Source organism: Ambystoma mexicanum, chromosome 10 (assembly GCF_040938575.1).
Source record: "Ambystoma mexicanum isolate Mex_15411 chromosome 10, UKY_AmexF1_1, whole genome shotgun sequence".
Lineage (NCBI taxonomy): Eukaryota > Metazoa > Chordata > Amphibia > Caudata > Ambystomatidae > Ambystoma > Ambystoma mexicanum.
The window spans coordinates 1,475,187,249-1,475,203,806 of NC_090932.1; positions in this window are offsets into that span (position 1 = coordinate 1,475,187,249).

Consider the following 16,558-nt stretch of genomic DNA (forward strand, 5'->3'; position numbering starts at 1 on the left):
GAGGTTTGCAAGCCCTTATCAATTTACCAGTATAGGCAGTAGCCGAAGCTGTGGCGTTAACTTGTTTTTGTAAATTGAGTGTGGAATCTAGAGAAAAACCTAATGTTTTTAGCTCTTTAGCCACTAGGATATTGTTCCCATTGATATTGAAGGAGGCATAATCTGTGTTGAGTTTATTCAGGTTAGCTGGGGATCCTATGATCAGAAGCTTGGTTTTACTGTCATTCATGCAGAGGCCATGGGTGGCCATCCATGCCTGAAAGATTAGATACATTGTGTTCACTAGTGTACATCAGTGTCATAAGTACCCGTTAATGGGAGGAGGATCTGGGTGTCCTCTGCATAGTTAGTGTAGCTGACACGCAGATGGTCCAGGTCATCGAATAGGGGCCTCGTGAAAATGTTGTACATAGTCGGTGATATGCAGAAGCCTTGGGGGACTCCACATGTAATGGGAATGGGGCCAGCTGCTGCTGATCGTGAAAAGACTCTCATTGTCCTGTTATTTAGAAAGGATTCGATCCATGTAATAGCGTTCTGAGAAACGTGAGCTGCTGAAGTGAGGTGATTGCATAGTACTCTATGGTCGACCAGATCAAACACAGGCAATAAATCCAACAGAAGTAACAATGCGATTTTCCCATTGTCTTTGAGTTCGCCAATCTGGGTTTTTAAATCAATCAACGCTGTTTCATTACCATATTGAGGTCTAAACCCAGATTGCCAAGTCCGTAGGAGATGGTTAGTCTCTAAGTCTTCATGGATCTACAGTTATGCTACCCAATCCAGTATCTTCAGTAAGGACAGGACCATAGTGATTGGCCTGTAATTTGCCAGAATTGTAGGGTCCAGTGATTGTTTTTTAAGGAGGGGTAGGACCCACGACTCCTTTAAGTTGATGGGTACAATACGAGAAGTAAATGAAGCATTTATTAGTTTGGATATGAATGGCGCCATGTCTCTAGTGGCATCTTTAATTATTTGAGCCGGGCAACTATCTCCTTGGCACCTTGAGGGTTAAAGGGATGCAATAATTGTTTGTACCTCCGGGACGGAGACTTTGGAGAATTAAAAGCATTGGGATGGTTTAATAGATGGCTTTTGGGTGTGGAGTATCTGAGTTTTGTAAGTTTAGGCATTTGTCAGCAATTTTACTTTGCAGTGTGCCTATTTTATTGGTGAGAGCATTCTGAATGTTTGTGCACCAGAGTTTGGTAATGGGTGTCTCCATCTCTCTACGGATAACAAAGAGCTCTTTAGTGCTGGAGCTAGCTTGATTAATTCTATTGTTGTACAACTCGCGTTTAGTATGAAGTATCTCTTCCTTGTATTTAGCAGATAAATTAATCAGATTGGTTTTATTCTCTGCGGAAGGGAGGTGTTTCCATAGAGTTTCCAATTTTCTTTTTTCAGCCCGTAAAGATTTTAACTGCGGAGTGAACCAGGGGTTCAGGTAAACTCTTGGTTTGCCTTTGCACATTTTGAGAGGGGCGATAATGTCCAATGCCTTGGTCATAGTGGAACAGTAGATCTCTACTAACTTGTTGGGATCAGTGGTGCCCTCTAGGGAATTCAGAGTAGGGATCACTTGTGGCAGGATAGCATCCGCTGTAATGTTCCGTTTGTTCCTTGTAGGACATGGAGGCGCTATCAGGTTATTTGTATTTTGTTTATTTATAACGTGCAAACCAGCAGGCCCGGGGGCATCAGGGCGCAATTTGTACAAAGTTGCAGAAAAAGAAATACAGACAATAAATTACATTACAAAATTTACAGTAACAGTATATTAACCATCTTTCTAATTACATATATTACAAAGATTACAGTGCCACTAGGTATAACAGAGGATATACCCTAGGGTGTACAGTAACAGTACGGCGCTAGCAGGCCAGAAATAGTATCAGAGGAAGCAGACCAGAGTATGTGAGACAGACGCAGAGCATGTCTTATTGCTGATCAAAGAGCCACGATTTGGTTTTGGTCTTAAAGGTGTTGAAAGAATCTTCAGCTCTGATAGTGGCAGGGAGGGTGTTCCATAGTTTAGAGGCTAGGACAGGGAAGCTGGTGCCCCCCGCTTTTTGAAGCTTAAACCTAGGGATCGATAGACAATGAGTCTGGGCAGTTCTTAGTGGTTGGGCGGTAGAGTGGCGAGATAGCTGACTACAGAGATAGATCGGGGCTTTGTTGGCCAGGCATTTGTGCGTTAGGGCAAGTGTTTTTAAGGAGATTCACTGTTTGACAGGTAACCACGTTGGTTCTGGCTTCTGAAATGTGGTGGTTGCGGGGGATGTTCAAGGGCGCTCGAATGGCGTTATTCTGGGTGGTTTGGAGTTTGCTCAAGCACTGCAATAATCATTTTTTGCCATAATGAGGGTTCTAGCTAGTGTGACACTGTTGGGGGTGGTAAGAAACGGTCTGCAGGTTGCAATAAGTTTGCACGTGTAAGCAGAGGAAGACCTAACTGCATTTATTTGTCTGGATAAGGATAGGGTGGAGTCAAGGTAAAAGCCTAACGTTTTGGTGTCTTTTGAGACACGTATGGTATTACCATCTATGGTGAATGACTGATAGGACGGCTCCAGTTTGCTCAGGCGTTGTGCGGTACCCAGGATAAGGAGCTCCGTCTTATCGTCATTTAGACATAGCTGGTGTTGGGTCATCCAGGCTTGGATGACCAGGTAGGCGTCATTGATGGCCTTGGTGTCAGCTAGATAATCACCTGAGATGGGAATGAGTATCTGGGTGTCATCCGCATAGTTAGTGTAGGAGACACCCAGATAGTCAAGCACATCAAAGAGTGGTTTTGTAAAGATGTTGCAAAGTGTAGGTGACACGCAAGAACCCCGAGGTACGCCGCAGTGTATAGGGGAGGGGTCTGCGGCTGCGGATGGTGCAAAGACCCTCATGGATCTGTTGCTCAGAAAGGATTTGATCCAGGCCGCAGCGGAGGAGGAGACGTTGGCAGCAGAGTGGAGGTGCCTGCAAAGGATCTGGTGGTTGATCAAATCAAATGCGGCGGAGAGGTTGAGGAGTAATAGCATTGCTAATTTGCCTTTGTACTTCAATACTTCGATCTGGGTTTTTAGGTCCATTAGAGCAGTTTCAGTCCCGTGTCTGGGCCGGAATCCGGATTGTCGTAGACCTAGCAGATTGTTGGATTCCAAGTAGTTTTGGATCTGAATGTAAGCTGCGCGGTCCAGTATCTTAAGCAAAAACGGTACTGTAATAATCGGTCGGAAGTTCGTAGGTATGCTTGGGTCAAGGGAAGGTTTTTTTGAGTAACGGGATCACCCAGGCGTCCTTAAGGTTGTCCGGGACAATACCTGTTTTAAAGGAGGAGTTGATGAAGGCCGTAATGAATGGAGCTAGATCATGGGCAGAGTCCTTTAATGATGGGAGCTGGGCAAGGGTCACCTTGGCAGTTGGATGGTTTAATTCTCAGGATGATATTTTCTACCTCAGTAACAGTGAGCAGTGAGAAGGTGAAAGGTATGGTGTTAGTGTCTGACGGGAGGGACCTAGCTGGGGAGAGTGCACGGTTGTCAAGCTTCAGGCTGTCCTGCTTGTCTTTAATTTTGGATTGAAGCATGGAAATTTTATTTAGTAAGGCTGCTTGAATGCTAGCACACCAATTACTATCTTTCGTGCATGTGTCAGGAGGGGAGACCGGGGTTTCGAGCTCTTTTAGGATTCTAAAGAGTTCCTTGGAGTTAGAATCAGCTTGCAAAATACGATTGTTAAGTGACTCATTTTTAGCAGTGATGATGGCATCTTTGTAGGTAAGGGAGGCAAGAAGGAAGCCATCTTTATGCTCATCAGACGGGTGGCTTTTCCAGCGATTTTCCGCACAGCATTTAGCTTTGCGGAGGATTCTTAGCTGTGGAGTGAACCATGAGTTAAGATGTGCTTGTGGTTTGGCCTTCCTAGGTTTGATGGGTGCTATAGAGTCTATCGTGGGGCATAGTTTGGTTGTGTGTCTGCTAGGGAGGTGGGATCAGAACATGAGTTGGTAGCCGCGTTGAGGGAAGGAAGTAGCAGTGGGAGGAGTTGTTCCTTAGTTATGCTTTTTTTTACTACGAGTGGGGAGTGCTGGGGCTATCTGTGTCAGAGCCCGCAGGGTAGCTTCAATGTTCAAAGTTATGATGTGATGGCCAGACCATAAGCAAGGGGAGTTGTTGAGGACCTGAATCTTCAAAGTATTAGCTGAGAGAGTAAATGACAATAGATAATGATATGTCCAAGATTGGGGTCTAATAGATGTAATTATAGTATCACAGTTAAGGTTGGCTACCCAATCTAGGGTCCTTCCTTTGTCATGGGGTAAGTAATATACAAGTTCATTTTTAAATAAATACTGTGTTGAAGGCTGTCTCGAAATGGTACTTTTATTACTCTCAGCTGGTAATGTTTTGATTATGGCAAAAACCTTTTTCCGTATATTAGTCAATTAATTTCCGTTTTACTTATAAATTCGAATTTCTAGCATACAACCCCTCCCAAATGTTGTTGGGGACCTAAGGAAGTAAGCACATGGGATTTGCTATCTGTGTTTTCAGGGACATGGCATAATAATGCTCATGCTCCCCATTCAGTGAGTACATGCCAGAGATACACCACCTTGTGCATTGGACACCTGCTCTCCAGCTGTCTCTTCATGCTCCCCGTGCAGTGAGTACATTCCAGAGATACACCACCTTGTGCATTGGACACCTGCTCTCCAGCTGTCTCTTCATGCTCCCCGTGCAGTGAGTACATTCCAGAGATACACCACCTTGTGCATTGGACACCTGCTCTCCAGCTGTCTCTTCATGCTACCTGTGCAGTGAGTATTTCCAGAGATACACCACCTTGTGCATTGGACACCTGCTCTCCAGCTGTCTCTTCATGCTCCCCGTGCAGTGAGTACATTCCAGAGATACACCACCTTGTGCATTGGACACCTGCTCTCCAGCTGTCTCTTCATGCTCCCCGTGCAGTGATTACATTCCAGAGATACACCACCTTGTGCATTGGACACCTGATCTCCAGCTGTCTCTTCATGCTCCCCATGCAGCGAGTACATTCCAGAGATACACCACCTTGTGCATTGGACACCTGCTCCCCAGCTGTCTCTTCATGCTCCCCATGCAGCGAGTACATTCCAGAGATACACCACCTTGTGCATTGGACACCTGCTCTCCAGCTGTCTCTTCATGCTCCCCATGCAGTGAGTACATTCCAGAGATACACCACCTTGTGCATTGGACACCTGCTCCCCAGCTGTCTCTTCATGCTCCCCATGCAGTAAGTACATTCCAGAGTTACACCACCTTGTGCATTGGACACCTGCTCTCCAGCGGTCTCTTCTCTTGGTGCTGAGCCCCATAGAATACAGTTGAGTCCCACAATGTATTCAATACAATTGTACACATAGCTCCTCTACCTTTTCCTACTCATGACTTCCTGTGCATCATATATATCCCTCACCTTCATCCAACTATCTACCCAACTTTACTTCTCCCTGCCACTACTGAATGTTCTATAATACTGCTCCTTTGCCTATCTGATAGCACATTTGTTTCTCCCAAACAGCATTGCTAGTTCCAAGATGAAACTTCATCCATTCCAATTTGGACTGCCATGTCATATTGCAGAAAGCTATGGTTTCTGAAGGGATCCCCAGTGACTCAGAGGTTAGACCATGTGTTTACAAACTGCAGGTTCAAGTCCCCTCATTGGCCTGAAAATAGTCAAATTGGTAGGTTCAGCTGTGCATTGGGTGGACATAGGTAATATTTCTGTGTGTAATGCTTTTTTACTGTTATACAAATATTGTTTTTTATCTTTATTTCCATTTCAAATGGCTCAGACCAGCACCTTTGTTTATCCCAACCGGCATTGCTAGTTCCCAGGTGCATCTTCATCCATTACACCTTTGACTGCCATGTCATAATGCACAACAATATGCTCTCTGGAGCAAGATCCAGTGACTCAGACATTAGAGCATGCAGGCTCGGACTGGCCTATAGGGCTTTGCCCGAAAGCGCCAGCCAATGATTCTATAATGGGCCAGGTATTTGTTTACAGCATGGACTTTTGGACAGAGTAGGCCGGTTTCATTTGTTTCCACACTAGTTTTAACCAATTTTACTACGCCTTGGATAGTACTCAAACAGTCTGTTCTGGATAGTAATCAATAGTAATGTGTGATTGTGGGCCACTTTTTCATTGGTGCCTGTACTAATTTCATGCCCCAGTCTGACCCTGCCTTGGTGCACCTCGTTGGGAAGTGGACGTGGGATCAAAATGCACAGGTTACACTGGGTATGCCTTTTAGCACACAAAATGTAAAGGCAGACAGCAAAATGCTGGTGTATGGTTTGTCTAGTTGATCTTAAGATTTTTCCCTTCTGCCGGTACACCAGTAGATTTTTATATTTTTATATAAAAAGGGGTACTCACACAATACCATTTACATTATTAACCTTCCTAAGCAGCTGAATGACTAAAAACAGCAGAGAAAAGGGTTATTTTAAAATATAAACAGTTCTTCCAAAATATAAAAGTCTGTGTTGTGATGGTTCCATGGCAGGTATGGCAGCAGCATGTGGGATGAGTCCCCAATGTTTTTGGGGATGGGTAGTTTATCCTAGGGGCAGTCCAGCATTGATGGCAGCCTGGGAGCAGGGTCCGAACCAATGCTCCATCCACGCTGCACCTGGCAGATGCAGCCCTGGGAGTCTCAGAGGCCTGTCTTGGCAGGGGCCAGGCCTTAAATCATTACACAGCGCTCCCCTCTCTATACCAGAGAGCGCTGAGCCTGACAGAGCGAGAGAGGGGGCAATGACTGGGGGCGCTTACCGCTCAGGGAGCACTGTGGAGCCAGGCCACGGCAGTGACAGGACTGCCAGGAGGCGGTGGTGGGTTCTAGCACTCCCCTACCTGTCAGGGTCAGCTTGGGTCCGCAGAGGTGAAAAAGAACCAGCAAAGGTACGGGTGGAGCACTGTTCCACCCTCCTCAGTGAAGGTTGAGGCCAACTGTCCCCAAGGAGGTCTGCTCGCGCCACAAACGTTTTCCTTTTTTTAATGAATCTCTGTGCTGCATCATACACGGGTGCCTTTCACTCTACTTGTTGCATGCTTCCCCCCATTTAAATATCACAAACCTTGAGGATAGCCTTGGCCTGATTTATAAATCTATCCAGCTAACACCTAGCTCCACACACTTTCCACTCTGCATCCAACCTGAGACTGGGTGATCTGCTCCTCACTGTTTCCTCCCCTGATTGCTTGGAGATCCCTTTCCCGCCTTCCCCTTCCAAATACACTAATAATAATAATAATAATAATAATATTAAAATAAATGAGCCATGATTTCTAGCTAGAGGCCACCTGCCACAGTACCCTATAATTCCTAGGTTCATGTCCTCTTCTCTCACTGCTAGTGTCAGCTCAAACTCAACCTGGACTCAACCTGGACTGGGAGCGGTTGGTTCCGTTGTAATGTCTTGATGTTCCTTGGCTGTACTCCTTGTAGACAGGTAACTCTCCTAATTGTTGCTCAATGATGAATGGGGGAACCTCCCACTTGTCTCCCAGCTTGTTCTGTCCACTCTTTCCCAGGCTATGGATCAACACACAATCGCCAGGCGGAAGAGCGTGAAACTTAACCTTGGTGTTTTAGCAGCGTTTGTTTTCCTCTGTTGCCTTCTCCACAGCAACTTGGACAAGCTGATGACCTTGCTCTAGTTGATGTTTCAGCTGCTTCACATAGCTGGCATAGTTCTTGTCACATGTTCCATCTGCGGATACGCCAAAATACAAGTTTACAGGCAGTTGGGAATCTCTTCCCAACGTCAAGTAGTATGGTGTAAACCTGGTGACTTCATTCTTGGAACAATTATAACGATGGGTCAAATTAGCCACATGCTGACACCGCCTGTTCTTATCAACTGGCATTAGGGTGACCGGCATTGGTGAGAGGGTTTGATTGAACCTCTCTATTTTGGCATTCCCCTAAGATTGGTATGGAGGCATACTGGTCTTCTTGATGGCAACCAGCTCCAGTATCTGCTTTACAAGTGTCGACTCAAAATCCGGTCCCAGGTTGGAATGAATCCTTACTGTCCAACCATAGTGCACAAATGATTTCTCCCACAGCACCCTGGTAACGGTGGTGGCACACTGATCATTAGGAAGGAACACCTGCGTGTTCAGAGTAAAGTGGTCTGTCACCAGCAGGAGGTTCTGCACACCTTGCCTGTCCATCTCCAACATGATAAAATCGATGTAGTTGAGGTCCATGCGAACCCTGCAAGTGATGAAAATAAGCAGCATGAGTTGCAGTCTTCTTGGTGACATACCTGGAACTGTTCTGACAGTAATACTGCATATCTGCTGCTAGTGTAGGCCAGAAAACCCTCGAGTGGACCAAACAAAAGATCAGTCACTGCCAAGATGTCCATGCTGGTCGAGAAATGCATACACTACTGCTCAATAGATCCTCTGTGGTAAAACCAGGCAATGCAATAGCCAAATTCCAACTTTACTTACCTTATTTAGGATTCCTCCCATCTGCACAAGTGTCTTCCACACCTTCAGCATTGCAGCCTGTTCTGGGTCATGATAGCCATCGATGTCTGGAAGCAACCAGATTAACTGACTTCAACACATACATCAGGGGGTTGTTGTCTCTCTCTGGTCTCTAAAAGTCGCACCATAGAGGTAATCCTGGAACTTGTCTGTGAAAGCCCACCTCAATACCAGAAATGCCAACTTGACTGGGTAGTTCCTCTGCTATGCATGCAGACCTCACCAATCTCTTCTCATCATTGTTCTCCTGGCAAAGGACAGCTCCCAATCCCTGCAGACTTGCATCAATGTGTGTGCAAGATGGAAGGCAACTGAGGATCCGTGTAGGCCAGGACTGGAGGGAGGATTCAAGGAGCTCAAGTGGTGAGGGTCTGCTTGAGCTCCTCGAATGCCTCCTGGTACTGGTTGGTTCACCTATCATCAAAGGGCTCATGTGGATGGTATAAATGGTCCACAGAGTTTGCAATTGGTTGGAGTTATCTGGGTCGGGAATCCCTACCTACCGCGCACCTTTCTTTAGAAACACTAGGTAAGTCAACCTGCAGCCTCACTCCTAATTCGTCAGGGGACCAACTCCAGATCCCCAGTGACTGAATGGTTAGTGGGATGACAAACTGCGGATAATGTTGGGCGCAGGGGGGCTTCAAAGGCCCAGGCATGTAGCAATTATGTTTAGATATAGGTTCATGGTCAGATCAGAACACTCTTCTTGGTGCTTAAAACTTATTGCTTTATTTTTGCTTTTGCAATTCCACACGGTAAAAATGAGGCATCATAGTGGCAGATAACGACAGTCATTAACCCATTGGTGAGTGCAAACAGCCGACGCGCGTTTCGACCTAAGTCTTTTTCAGGGCTGTGAATTGTGAATAGTGGTTGAGTGCAGCGATCAGTGTAGTGACATATGGGTTGATCATACAGGGACATTGAGAATTCAACATTGATAGCGAAGTCACAATAAATGAACACATATGGTTGCGGATGCGATGGTTATACATTGGATGATGATACAAAAGAATTTTTTTTTTAATGCAGTCATGGTATTTAGGCAGGTAAATTACCCCAATAATTGGTTAGAGTGAGTGAAAGTGGAGTGGTATGTGACATAGTTCCATTGGTAAAACGTTAACCCATGTTTTGAAATCATAACAGATAGTTGCATTGGTTGAGAAAAAAAACACACAAGCAAAGTACCAAGGAAGAGAAGAGGGACAATACTGGTTAGTTCAGGGAAGGAGCCAATAAGAGTAAAGGCAATGTGCTGGGACAGTTTGATGAGTTTACCAAGTAGAGTAGTAAGATGAGCTCTGAATAGGGCTGGTGGCTGGTCCCCCCCGAGTCCGGGTGCCAGTTGGGCTGATTACCCTGATCTGTAAAAAATGTGGAGGGTTGTTTTAGCTAATTGAATGGATGTGGGTTGAAGACCCAGGGATAGGCTAGAGAACACGTGGGTTGGGCGTGTAGGGCGAACATGCATGGGGATGAGATGGAATTTCGGTCAGCCGGTAGGTACCTGCCAAGGTTGGAAGTGGTTGTTTCCGGAGGCATTCCAGGGCAAGGTTGCCTGTAGTAGTTGTGGGGGGGGGCAGGTGGACATCTGAGAGAAGGGTGAAGGCCTGCCTGCTGGGGAGTTCAGCGCGGATATGGTAGGGTCAGGGGATAGGACTAGTCAGTCCATAGTTTCATGGTCCTAGGTGGGTCACGGAGGGTCTGCGTGCAGTGTGTGGCCCGGGATTGGGAGCAATTAGGGTCACCTGCCAGAGGGTGTCTGGTGTGCCGGCATGTGGTCGGTTTCAGGAGGAGCCCGATGGCCTGGTGCATGCTCTGCGCCTGGCCATTCCCAAGGGGCAACCGGTGGGACTGCTGCGTATGTGGGAGTATAATAACGCGGTCGTGGATATCGCCCCAGGTGGGGTGATGGCCATGTGCCCTCTGGAGGAGAAGGGGAGGGCAGGCAAGGTAGAGGGTGAGAGGGGGAGCCCTGTGGCGTGCTGCCGGGAGGCGGGTGAGGCCGGCGGATCGGTTAATTAGGACCGCGGGCGGTAGAGAGGTGCTGGGGGGCAGGTCCGGATGGGTCGAAGACGCAAACCCAGTACCAGGCCGTTGTGCCCGGTTGTTAAGTGGGCATGGGAGCGAGGCCCCGCTCTTACCTGATGCTGTGTCCAGCGGAGAGGAGCGTGGATCTTGCAGCGCGAATGAGCGAGGATGCAGGAATGGGAACTTCCTGGTTATATGATACCATTGATGCGATTGATCGCACAGGGAGCGAGCTGATTGGTTGCACTAAGGGTAGACGTGATTGGCTACCCTTTGTGCATAGCTGGCTCATTCGCGCCTGGGGCGATATCCATGACCGCGTTATTATACGCCCACATACGCAGCAGTCCCACCGGTTCCCCCTTGGGAATGGCCTGGCGCAGCGCATGCAGCAGGCTCCTCCTGAAACCGACCACACACCGGCACACCAGACACCCTCTGGCAGGTGACCCTAATTGCTCCCAATCCCGGGCCACACACTGCACTCAGACCCTCCGTGACCCACCTAGGACTATGAAACTAGGGACTGACTAGTCCTATCCCCTGACCCTACCATATCTGCGCTGAACTCCCCAGCAGGCAGGCCTTCGCCCTTCTCTCAGATGCCCACCTGGCCCCCCCACAACTACTACAGGCAACCTTGCCCTGGAATGCCTCCGGAAACAACCACTTCCAACCTTAGCAGGTACCTACCGGCTGACCGAAATTCCATCTCATCCCCACGCATGTTCGCCCTACACGCCCAACCCACGTGTTCTCTAGCCTATCCCTGGGTCTTCAACCCACATCCATTCAATTAGCTAAAACAACCCTCCACATTTTTTACAGCTCAGGCTAATCAGCCCAACTGGCACCTGGACTCGGGAGGACCAGCCACCAGCCCTATTCAGAGCTCATCTTACTACTCTACTTGGTAAACTCATCAAACCGTCCCAGCACATTGCCTTTACTCTTATTGGCTCTTTCCCTGAACTAACCAATATTCTCCCTCTTCTCTTCCTTGGTACTTTGCTCGTGTGTTTTTTTCTCAACCAATGCAACTATCTGTTATGATTTCAAAACATGGGTTAACGTTTTACCGATGGAACTATGTCACATATCACTCCACTTTCACTCACTCTAACCAATTATTGGGGTAAGTTACCTGCCTAAATACCCTGACTGCATTAAAAAAAAAAATGTATTTTGTATCATCATCCAATGTATAACCATTGCATCCGCAACCATATGTTTTCATTTATTGTGACTTCGCTATCAATGATGAATTCTCAATGTCCCTGTATGACCAACCCATATGTCACTACACTGATCGCTGCACTCAACCACTATTCACGATTCACAGCCCTGAAAAAGACTTAGATCGAAACGCGCGTCGGCTGTTTGCACTCACCAATGGGTTAATGACTGTCGTTATCTGCCACTATGATGCCTCATTTTTACCGTGTGGAATTGCAAAAGCAATAATAAAGCAATAAGTTTTAAGCACCAAGAAGAGTGTTCTGATCTGACCATGAACCTATATCTAAACATAATTGCTACATGCCTGGGCCTTTGAAGCCCCCCTGCGCCCAACATTATCCGCAGTTTGCAGTTTGTCATCCCACTAACCACTGCTCCACAGAGTTGATGGTAATCAATGATAGGAGAAGTGTAGGGGTTCTTGGACTCTTGGATGATCCCTGCCTCCAGAAGATCCTCCGGGTAGTGGTGTAAATCCTCTACATCTCCTGGGTCTAGGCATCATAATCACTCCCTGAAGGGCATCTCGTCACTCACACAAATCCAGTATTGCACTGTTTGGGTCTTGCCGATGTCCCAGGGGCTGGTGGAAAAAGCCTTGGCGCACATGGCGACCTGTTCTCTCAGGTGGTCCGGGTCCTTTTCTGACATCAGTAGCTAAAGTCCAAGGTCTTCAAATCCAGTACCTGTCATGATGCATGTCCCCAGTCTTCAGGGCCAAGCCAGCCTTTCCAAGTTGCAGGCTTCCAATGGGGCTTTAAAGGCCACAAATTGTTATCAGAGGCTCTCCTGGAGCCAGTGCTGGCACCTTTGGCACCAGGTTCATGCTATTTGACCACATGGAATAAGATTCCAGTGAACATGGAGGCACACATAGCCCAGTCCTGAAGATCTGAGCTATGCAGTCTAGTTTCTAGGGTGTGGCTGGTCCTGGAACTACTTTAGCTGGGAATACTTTACCTGGGCTATATAAACCACACCCAAAGAGTAGAACACGCTTCGCGTTTTTCTGCACTCCTGCAGCGTAACGCTCACCGTGCCAGCTCTGCTCCTGCTTACCTGGACTTCAGCCACACCCTGTTAACTTCATCGGGAACCACGGACCATCAGCACCTGCCGAACAAGGGAAAAACAAGAAGAAGAACATTAGTTAAGTTCTTACCTGAGAGAAGCAGTCTTTCCAATTCCATCCGAGCGGCTCTTTCACCCCCCGCTCCTGAGGACCACCGCACCTGCAGAAAGGAGACAAGAAGAGAGAACGAAACTTACCCGGAGGCATCAGTCATCTCAGGATTCCATCGAATCGGTCCACGCGGCCGCTACTCCGGAGCATCACCACACCTGCAGAGGAAGGAAAAAGAGACACCAGGTTAGCTGCGCAATAGAAAAATACTCATTTTAAAGTACATTTCGACGCCGCGCTCACGCGCTAGCACTCACCTGCATCAATACTGCTTGACTCCGTATTCAGGAATCCGTTGCTTAATCTGGCATCTCCAAGACTGCTTCTGCAAAATAACAAGGACAATAGTGAAACTTTGGCAACAAGAAGAAACACTTAAGCAAAAACAGTTACCAAGAACCAATTGGTACCAAGACTTACTTACGGAGTCACAGCTACAGGCTGTAGGATCAGTGAAGGAACTAGATCCAGTGAAGGTGCCTAAGAACATTAAAGCGCCCCTGCATTCAGATGCAGGACGGAGAGCCCAACGTTAAGATACCTAAGGTGAGACATAAGCACAGAGGGAAGCAGTTGGAGGTTTGAGGGTGGTGGGAGTCTTGCCCACCCTAAGCAGCAAGTTAACTTCCCCGTTCATCACTTTAGGGTAGCGCCCAAGCGTGAGTGAAGCAGTGGGACAGGAAGAGACGCGCACAGACGTTCACCGTTCAGCTTCGTGCAACGCCCCTGTGGAGACCAGGTGAGCGTAACAGTACCTTCTCTGATTGGCTGGTAGCAACACCTGCTAGGGCTACAGGAGGGGTCAGGTGTGACTGCATGATGATGATGATGATGATGATGCATTCTGGTAAACATATGGTCCTATTGGCCACATTAATGACCAATACCTTGATGGTCTTGAGGCACATGCTATCCATTGTCACCATGGTCTCTTGTACTAATAAACCCCTTGGGATCTCCCCTAATTCTGATGACTCCATCACCAGACATCTTGGGTGTTGCTCCCCACTGAGCCACACTCTGGCAGGAACCCTCACTGGGGCATGTGCCAGGACTGTGACCTGGTCCAACCAGTTGTTGTGGACATCTACAACGGGTCCATCACGTAAATCTCTGGACCGAATATTTATCTGCAAGCATGCCTACTGGCACATAGGGTGCATGGATACTGTGCTGACATATCGTGGTTCAGCCATCTCCCAACATAGTGCAGCCAATGCATTGAACATCGAGCAATTGGTTCTAATCACCACCAGTGAGTGGGTTCCTCACTCCGGTTGCTGCACAACAAAGCCATGGAGACGATGGAGGTGCTGACTGCAGCTACATTGCATGGAAATTGCAGCCTGCATCAGATGTACGCCAGATATTTGTAGGGGTGATCTCTCTTGCAGAGGAGGATCAGTCCAGTCAAGGGATCCAAAGGGATATCAGTTAGGGGTTTTCTATAGAACCATTCATACACAATGTTCACCTGTGAGCTGCTTTGCAGTAGCGTTTGTGCCGGCTATCCATCAATGGTAACTGTCACAGTGGCTGGTGGACATGGGAGCCCTTTAGGTACAAAGTGTTCCAGTGCTTCTCTTGATGGTAGTTAGATTACAGGTGATCTACCTCACAGGTGGGCTAGCCAGTTTGGGTGGATGCTGGTTCTCAGATGACTTTCCCACAAGTGGTGCCACTGCAGCTTTGGACCGGTCTGGTGGCACAGACTTGCAGTTCTCTGTCTTTACACTGTCGGTGCATAATAATTGTGAGGATTCAGTTGCTCCTCCGTCTGGTCCTCACTGGCGTTTCCCACCATTGCGCATGTTGGAATGTTCAAGGCCTGGAACTTCTCTGCAACTCGGATGTAATCTGGTGGGTTTGTGCACATACAGAAAGTGCTGCTCTGCCGTCCACACCTTTGGCAGAACTGCCCGGACTGCAGCGGTGCTGTTCACCATTGGTACACTTTGGGCAGCCGTGGTTCTTGAGCTCGAAGAGCTGGCATTTCCTCTCCTGGGTGGAGAGTGTAGAGTCTCTTCCAAGCTCTGGTAGCATGGGCGACCCTAAAGGCAGTGTCCTGGCTGGCGCCCTCTGCAGCTGCATCACCAAGCTGGTCTGATTCAATTTCACCACTTGATGTCTCCGGTCATATCCTGGGGCTGTGTAAGGAGACACCAGTTGACTAGGTAGACTATACACTGTGTCCTTCATCTCTCCTTCCGGGCCAGTTCATCAAAGGAAGGTGGTTTTGGGATCCGTTCTCAGAGTCGTAGCTGCAGAAGCATCAGCAGCACTGATCTTGCTACACACATTACGTGTTGCTGCCTGACCAGTTTCAGGTTGTTTGGCTCAACCTCCTTCTGCTTGTAAGGCAGCTGCAGAATCGATTCAGTTCTGGCCATATATTCTGAGAGACTTTCACTGTGTTGGAGGTGGTTGGCATAATACTTAAATGTCAGCTCTAGGTCTGACTCAGTGGCTCCAAAGACTCCATCCAGCATGAATAATGTCCTTTGATGTGGGGTTTGGGTGTGTGGCAAGACATCAGAAACTCTCAAGAGCACAGTGCCTTGTCTCCCTGTCAGGAGCTCTCCAGTCGTGGATTATCTGGTTGGTCTGGTCCACCCTTAACCAATATTCCTCTTCACATCTCGGGGTCGGTTTCTCACCTGAGAAGGGTCTCAGGCAGATATAGGGTCCATGTTCTGCTGGTGTCATGATACCCTCCATTGAACATATGCTTGACAGCATTTGCCATGAGGAAGCGTTCAGTATGGTGCCTCTATCCTCTGGTGTAGAACTGGTGTGTGCTACACCCAGGTGAACTAGGGTTGCTTGTGGGTGCAGCTATGATGGCACCTACAGTGGTCACTGCAGGGTGAATGTGTGCAGTATTGGTCAAGGCAGGGCAGGGCTTGAGCTAGGCATAGGTGGTGTGGATGGTAGGCTAGCCCATAACACTGGCCAGATGTTGAATGCCCAAAGAGGATAGGACACTATTGAGTCACACATGTGGATGGTAAGGGGCAATGTCTCAGGGTCGACTTTCTTAGGGCCATGGCAGACCAGGATGCTGGTCTCTGCTAGGCCAAGGTCTTTACCCAAGCACTTGACCTAGCATGTGAGGGACTCGACGGACATGGTCATTTTGAGCACCTGTTGTAGGGGTGTGCTCCATGGGACATCACCTATAATTAATTAATGGTCAGTCTTAATCCCCTCACGCTCAGTCCAGCTGGCTACCGGAACCCAATTCATGAAGCTGGTGCCTGGCTATCTTCTGTGGTGGCAAATCACAATTAATTCAAGAATATAAACAAATCCCTATCCACAAATGTGCACAAAAAACCTATTTATACGATATAAAAATGGAAACTTACACTAGAAATATGTACACTAACCCTGAGAAGAGAAAGGGTAGGTATGCCTAGGTCAAGGTAGGGTAGGATGGGATAGGTATAGGCACTCCAGAGGTGAGCTCAGCAGTGCCTCCAAGAAATGTAAGGGGGTGGTCTTGCCACTCTCCAACCATGCATCCCC